Source organism: Pinus tabuliformis, chromosome 2_2 (assembly GCF_031772625.1).
Source record: "Pinus tabuliformis cultivar Carrire ecotype Pingquan chromosome 2_2, CPIR1, whole genome shotgun sequence".
Lineage (NCBI taxonomy): Eukaryota > Viridiplantae > Streptophyta > Pinopsida > Pinales > Pinaceae > Pinus > Pinus tabuliformis.
Genome location: NC_142300.1, coordinates 983,054,086 through 983,062,593, shown reverse-complemented (window position 1 = coordinate 983,062,593; position 8,508 = coordinate 983,054,086).

Below are 8,508 nucleotides of genomic sequence, written 5' to 3'. Positions count from 1 at the left end.
CACTAGGTCTTGGTGACATTGGTCTACACGTACTTGGGAGGGGTCTTGTTAGGGAGGCTTTGGGCTCGATACCTTGCCTTTTTTAGCAGACTCAAATAATAGTTGTTCCAAAAGTCAAGTAACTATATGTGGTAACCTTAGTGGTCGTAATATTAGGGACCTTACATTGGTGAGAGTGGGGGGGATGTCCTTGATTTACTTAGGTAGACGTTGATCAATACTCACTCAATTTTCCTGGAGGGTTCCTGCACATAATTAAGCGTACTTGTATGGGGCATAAGAGTTGTTAAGAAGGAGGCCAACATAATTGTTCCAACCATATATTCACAATCAACTTAGGTATTGATTAACCAAGCTCTAGCTGCATGAAGATCCCTTTGATGATTGGTTTGTGTGTTTGATCCATAGATTTGATAGGTGTGCATTGTTTAGCCATGTCTAATGGCCTTAGGATATTTGTTTTACGTACTTGTGCACAAATCCTTTCACCGTTGTGATAGAGTTTATTTTGTGTCATTCTTGTCACATTGAGGGCCTTTCTCCTCATGAAGATGGTCCCCTTACCCCTAGATATAGACTTAATGCTTCCACCACCATAAACACACCTGTGTCAGGGATCACTTTGGGTGTTACTCAAGTGGTTGAACCATATTTTCACAATCAACATGGGCATTGATTAACCAAGCTTTAGTTGAAGGAATATCCCTTTGATGATTAGTTTGTGTGCTTGATCCTTAGATTTGATAGGTGTTTGTTGTTTAGTCACGTCTAGTGGCCTTAGGATATTTGTTTTACACAGTTGTACATAGCCCCTTTCGCCACCATGAAAGATTTTACTTTGTGTCATTTTTGTTGCCTTATAGACCTTACTCCTCATGAGGATAGTTTTCTTACCCATAGACATAGACTTAACCCTTCCACCACCATAGGCACACCTGTGTCAAGGGTAAATTTGGGTGATACTCAAGGGGATGAACCTTTCCTTCACTCGGTGATTGACGAGAGTGTTCCACATCATCTTCATCCTCCCATTACTCATAACTCATAAGCCATCTCTTTAGGTGTGGGTGTCGATTTGTTTAGATTTTTCATAGTCCTTACCAGAGTCCATTGTGATTAGTACCACATCCATGGTAGAATCTAGTGTGTCCACACCTATTGTTACTATTACTACACTATTCTCTATGACCACAACTCCTATCCACACTGCGTTCACTAAGAATATATTCTCCTTCTGGTAGAATATTTTGAGATCCTTTTCCCTCCACTTAGTACATCCACTGCAGGTACCTCCACATCATCGACCATGCCCCTCCATTCATATTTGGTAGAGGATTTATCTCTACTATGAGTATCATACCTATGTCACAAATCATAGGTTCGAACTCCACATTCACATATGTGTCCTCAGTTCCCACTATTGGTTTTGACATATCAATAGGAAGTATGTTCATATCCAATGGTGGGTTTCCATTTGGTTGGAGTCATCTGGGCGCACATTTGTTTCTAGTGTATTCACACCTCCTTGGGGAAATCAACCACTAAGGGAATCTAAATTCTAAGAGACCATGCCTTATCCTTGGAATGTCCAGGGGGTTTGGAACACTTTCCCTAGCAACATGTTTGATCCTTTGGGTACCAATATTTTTTATCAACCTTTTGGCACACCCTTTGGCATGGGAGATCAATAACCTTTTAAGAATCATTTTGCTACTAGGGGCATCCACCCTAGGGGCACTAACCCTCATCATATTTATATGGGTGCTAGATTTAACACCTCTAGTCAACCCATTTCTTTGAGTCAAACCACCACTAGAAACCATGCTATGGGTGGAGCACCTCCTCCACCTGGGTCATAGGGGTAACGTACCCCCCTCCCAATGCATCATTCAATTCACCCTGCTTGGAAACCCTTGCACTACCTGATATTTCAAAGTTGATGAATGATCCCATTAAGCACAATCATCCATGGCGCCAGGTCCCACCTAAATTGCAAGCATGTATACCCAAGTTTAATGGTAAACTTAAATAAGACCTTGGAACTCATACCACCACTTACCACTTATGGTTCTCATCCAACTCTTTCATGGATTATAGCATTACACTTCATATTGTCTAGAGGACTCTTATGAGTGGTGCCTCCAAATGGTACCTTGATGTAGAGAGAATCACTTGTGATAAATTCATATCTTTAGATCAATAATTTGTTAATCATTATCAACTTCCTATTAGGTATGAAACTAGAACCGACATTCTCATTAACTTCTATCAGGACACCTCCACCCACTTTTTTTTATCATATTCATGAGTGGAGAAGAAGACAATGTCTCTTTAAAACCAAGTTTCCTAATGATTTGTTGCATGAGTGGTTTACCAAGTCCATCCTTCTTAGGATTGTTGAATATTTGGCTAAGGTAGGAGCCCAAACTATTACTGATTCAAAACATTACATATAGTTTACCTCTATCTTACGGGCCACCCAGTAGGGAAACCAGCCCAATAACACGGATTGAGCTGCTTCAAATTACAAGTGTTTCTCTTGATAAGCATTTCTGACACAACAAAAAGATGACTAGAGCTGAAGCTATTATGCATAGAGTTACAAAAGCATTGACTCTTTTCAACATAGCTAGCTAGACAATATCAAAAGTAGGAGATATTATCCATGTTTGTTGGAGCCTGGGTGTTAATTAGAAGATTAATTATGAAAATTAATGTAAATGTAAAATGTGATGAAATTGAAATGACAAGTGATGTAATTTGAATGGAGGGAAAGTTTGTTAGAATATATTTCTAGGAAATGATTAAAATATTCCCCTCTCGATTCTAGGGTTAGGGATTATGTAAGAAGAATTCGAGATATCTCAGGTTTGTCTTATTTTTTCTAGAGGTTGCATAAGGTCTAGGTGAAGAAGAAGGGGGTGGAAGGAAACGTAGCCTCCTTGCCACCATGGTAGGGATGGTTGTACCTTATGTCAATTTGTGTTCCAGTCAATGAAAGGAATTTGAATTCTAATGTTATGTGGGTTAGTTTCAACAGTGCCTTATTGTGTGTTTATTGCAGTTATTTGTTTTATTTGGAGTGGTTATGTTTTGTTTAAGTTATAGTAGGTTCTATGTGATGTATCTTATTCCTAGTTTGCTAAGAGTAGATGTTATTTGTGTTGTATTTCTAAAACTGTTTTGTTTTCAATGTATGGTGGTTGTTACATAATGGAGATTTAAGTTTTGCATTTTCTTTTGCTAGCCCTCCTAGCAATAGGTGTTCACAATTTGCACCAGCAGGGAAGTACCTAGTCCCCCTCTTAAATTGGCCAATCAACATCATATTTTTCCTATCAAATGGTTTTGAGGAGTGCATGTGGACATTGATGAGGTGACAACCACTGGCAATTTCAAGGTGATCAAAATTGTAGATGACATCAATCCATATTTGAATCTTTTGGGGGTCATCTGGGCCTTTGATAATCATGTAATTATCAATTTAAAGAGGAGGAAGATCATATTCAAGGGCAGAGACATTTCAGTCATTGCACCACTAGATCCATGTGAAGGGGACCAATATGTCGATCTTATGAAATGTGAGCTTAGCCGAGAGAACCTGGATAATATTTATAATTTCAAAGCTCGACCGGATGACTATGTAAATCTGATCGTTGACAGAGTGTTGAGCTGATGCATCATTAGGGCATGTGCCTCTTACTCAGAAGAAGCCTTGGAGAATTGGAAGAATCAACTGCATGAAGTCAACACCACAAGGATGGTGCAATGTATAGGAACTGACATGCATTAGCAGGAACATAAATTTGCATGAAAAAGCTTTGGCTGGGAACGTTTAACAGTTAGCCTGCTTTTCGTCAGTGTTGTATTGATAAACAACTTGTAAATCTGGGAGTTGTTGGCCCACTAAACTAGATGATCTTTTATTTTTCAAAACCTGTATGGCGAGTGCTTTAGCAGCCAGCGGGTTAATTTGTGTGCTCCTGCCATTGCACTGAATCTATATTTGTAGGCTCCTGCCACTGTACAATTGTGACTCTTCATCTTACTGTCTATATTTATAAAATCCATGTCTGGTTTGCATGTATAAAATTCATGTTTGGTCCAACCCATAAAATGATTGAAAAAATACATGATATAGGCCTCAAACCAACTCATCCTAACCTCACGGGTCAAATCCAGGAGAGGAGGAGTAGTTAAAACAAAAACTAAACTGATAGCTAGAGTGTAGGGTGGTCAAACTGACTCATCCCTAACTTAAGAACGCTGATTCATTACAAGCCATGGAGGCCATTTACCTAATGTATTTACCCTAGGTTACAGTAAAAACATAATAATGACATAAACCACATCAATTACATCAGTAAAACAATGATTTCCCATACGTAGAAACCAATTTTGGAGAGAAATGGTGAAAAACTCGGCTAACTGTCAAACGCATAGTGCCATCTTCAAGCTGACTTTTACTTGCCTTCATGTTGTCCAAATTTAGCACAAGATAACTCATCGGGAAGCTTATCCTGTCTATTTTCCAAAAATTCCCTTGTTTTTCAAAATAAGCTTGAATTTCCCCCTCAAAATTCCATTTTATCAAGACTACTCAAACCTAGAGCGCCTGGTCCAGAAAAGAGGTAGAAACATGATTTTTAGGTGGTTTTTTCCCTTTTTCACCTACCAGTTTTGCTTTCTAGGGTTGGAAATATGGTTTTCATGGATGTATTGGTCACTCTAAATCGACTGGTGGTTTCCATCCCTCCAAAACATTCCTTAAAAAGTGCACAATGCCTAGGGCATTATGCATTTGACCAAACTGCTGATATGAAATTGCCTGAAAAAAGATAGGAAAGACAAATTTACAAAAAATGAGCCAAAAGTCTTCAAAATTGGGCAAGAAGCTGATGTTTGATGTTTCTAGGCATGGAGTGAAGCCTATGCAAGTATATCAAGCTTCTTCTTCTCTCCTTGTTGAATTAGGGCTTCAATTCTTACATTGGTAGCCTTGAGCTTTGCCCTTGCTATTTGATTTCTTCGGAAATAATACTTTGTCGTCTTTCTCTAAATGTTATTGTCCCTTTTGGCCTTGTCTAGGAGGTTTTAAAGATGGTTTTTCACCCTCTCAAGCCAATGCTCCCGGTTCTCATTGACCATTTTGGCAAATTGTTCACTTAGGGTGAGCTCATTAGCTAGTTCAGCCTCTCTCTATTTTTCTAGCTCCAATGCTCTTTTTAGGCCTCTGGTCCTTGGCCTTCTTCTTGGTACCTGTTCCTCCAGCTGATCACTATATTCTCCATATGCTTCATCAAGTAAAGCCTTATCTTTTTCAGCCCCCTCTTTTCCTTGATGAGCTGAATCTCCATGAGCTCATGTTTGGTCTCGAACTGCTTGTTTTCCTGCTCATAGTATGAAATGATCTATTTTTCCATCTGCAAGTTATCCTGGAGTTCCCTTATGAGTGCATCATTTTATTTGATGATAATTCTTGTGTTTTCACTGTCGTCATGCTCACTTAGGTCAACTAAGTGAAAATCCAGCTCTGTCTCGTGGAGGTCCTCCTCCTGCTGCTGAATCTCTATCTCTATCATATTTTCCTTGCCCTTATGTACCTGATTTGTTGATGAAGAAGGCAAGGTTCCTCCCACAATCTGTGGGGCAAACACTTGCCTATTCCCCCTCTAATAAGTATGTGTCAAAGTTCCCAAATCAGCCCCTTTAAGCTTGATGACCTCACCCTGTTCAATATGCTCTTGCTCTTTGATTTCATCTCTGTTAGGTGAATGAATATGCTCATGGAATGGAAAAGATGGAGGTGATGGTGAGGCTGACTCATCAGATGAGGATGAATGATCTATGGGATGAGATGGAGGAGTGGAGGTGGAAGGATGAGATGATGAAGGGATTCTTTCAACATTTTGAGTAGATCAATGAGTGAATATGGGATTAGCTATGAAGGTACTCCAAGCAATGTTGAGTTCCTTGAGATGATAAAGGACTATAGTTTTAATGAGGGAATGATGAAAGAGGCTCTTCGTTTGATCTTTATACTCCCTCTTTTGGGCAATGTGGACCATCTTCTCAACACTCTGAAAAATATAGTAGGGTACATTGAGCATTTTTACCCTAGTGAAATGCATTAAAAGCCAAATGTGATAAGAATAGAGCTTAGAAAATCTACCTTCACATGAAAAATATTTCATAATAATCTTCATCATTGGGGCATATCTATCAAGGAGGTTTGAAAAAGGAAAATAGCTCCTTCTTTCATTTTGTTACCTTGGTTTCATGTAAGGCTCATAATAATGCCTTTCCAAATCACCTTGTTTAAGCCATTTCTCCCCAACATCTGGGATTCCTGTGGGAGCTGATAAAATGGCAGTAGATAAAGTAAAGGTGATACTTGCTAGAGTGACTTGGTTGTCTTGAAGTTTAGGTATGAAGAGCCTAGTCAACTTTGGATTGTGTTGGATTGCCTGAACTTGCTCACAGAAATCATAACAACCTAGCCATTTGAAGGAGGCCACAGTCATAGGGGATGCCATGAGTTCTGTTGGGTCCCTATAATACTAGTGATTACCCCATTAATATTGTAGTTGTATCCCTTATTAATATTGTTGTGTCCCTATTGTCCCCATATTGTTATTACTGTGCCCCATAGAATCCCTCTTTTGTTATTTTTGTGGCTTTATATTATTATTGTTAAGTCGGTTGGGTTATATTGTGACTCCTTAGACTCGTATATATAGAAAGGAGGTTTTATCATTTGAATAATTAAAGAATTGTTAATTTATGTAATGTCAAGGAGGTTACCCCCTCGAAGAGGCTAAATTCTAAGGCATTGATCTATCTTTTCTATCTTTTTCTTGAGATGGTTTCATAACGTTTGGCATCAGAGCTTTGGATTCTAGGGTTTCACTGCTCCAACTAGGTCATTGTGGCATTTTCACTATAACTTTTTTTCTGCGATGTTTCAGAAGCTAAACAAAAAACCCATTTGAGAAGAGATCGTTCTAAACCTCAGGTCTAAATTTCAGAGCTTTTCGTGCTATATTTGCGGAGATATGATCTGAGGAAGTTGGTATTTTTGCGGACTCCTGAATTACATTCCAAACAGGTGACCTGGGGAAAATCATCATAACTTTCTCTCTGAGCATTAGATTGAAATTTCGTAAGAAGGTACAAAAAGAGGACAGACTATAGTTTCTTGTATATATTTTTTAGAGCCAAAGGTCTAAACAGTGACTCATGGCACGTTGTACAAGTTCACTCTATTGAACTTGTCTATAATCAGGTCACTGTGGGAGATTTCGCATAACTATTCCTTGGAGAATCCGATTTGGATCAAACTGGTGGCATTGGAAAGAGGACGTAGAGGGGTAATACAGGTTGCAATTTTAGAACTAGATGATCAGAGACAATATCGAGCTCCTACAAAGTGAAAAAGGGTGTGTAGATTTTTCTAAATTTTTGCTTAAGCTTGGTTTGAAAATTTATTTTGAAGGAATTCAAAGGGCATAATAGAATATTATTATCGGTAACTGATGCCCCAAGGAAAGAAAATGCAAACACCTAGTAAGCAACCTAAAATCTCTAGCATGACTCACGAAGAAGAGGAAGAAATGCTGCATGATATATCAAAATTACAAGCCCTAACTATTTGGCTCTTCCTAATCCATCAAAACCCTTCAAAATCAAATCAAACCTTGTGCTACTATACCTAGCCTAATATCAATTTCTAGATCCAGTCAATTTGGCTGAGATCCTTACGGAGAGAGCCCTCTCTTGGCCTAGTAGGGCTAGCTACATGGCTAAGTGTTGTTTGTGGTTACCCTGGCATTGCCTTACTTCAGCCTGAGGTTCAATCCAACTGATAATAGATATCATCATTACATAAAGTATTAATCAACCAATAATCAATCTTAAATAATTATTCTTTAACATCTACTCATGTGCATACATGAAATGTAAATATAATATCACAACATGCTTCTTCTAACAACACTGCTCATGCATTAATTATAAGAAAATAATTATCAAAGCATGTCAAAATAAATACCACATTACTATGATCCTTCTCACAGAAGCACATTTTATTTTCGAAAGGAAAATGCTGTAACTATCCATTTTCATTTAAAGGATGCTAACATTGTCGCTTTCATTTCTGTGCATTTAATTAGATAAAACTTATTCAAAGAAAGTTGACCCCTCAACTTTTTCTTTGTGCATGTAACTGAAAAATATTTCTCAATGCAATATATTATTATTATTATTATTATTATTATAATACATGCAAATGCATGCCCCCTCTAAGGGAAAACTACCATAATAGACACCATTATCGTGAATGCAAATGCATGTCCCTTTTTCAAAAAGCATCTTTTCCAAGTTAGAGCTATTTACAATGTCTATTGTACTTGCAATTATGTGCTCTGTTCTTAAAAGAAAACTAATGTCTTAGTTATTATTTCTTGTTTGCGGATATATGTATTTTCCAAAGGAAAGCTAATGCATATA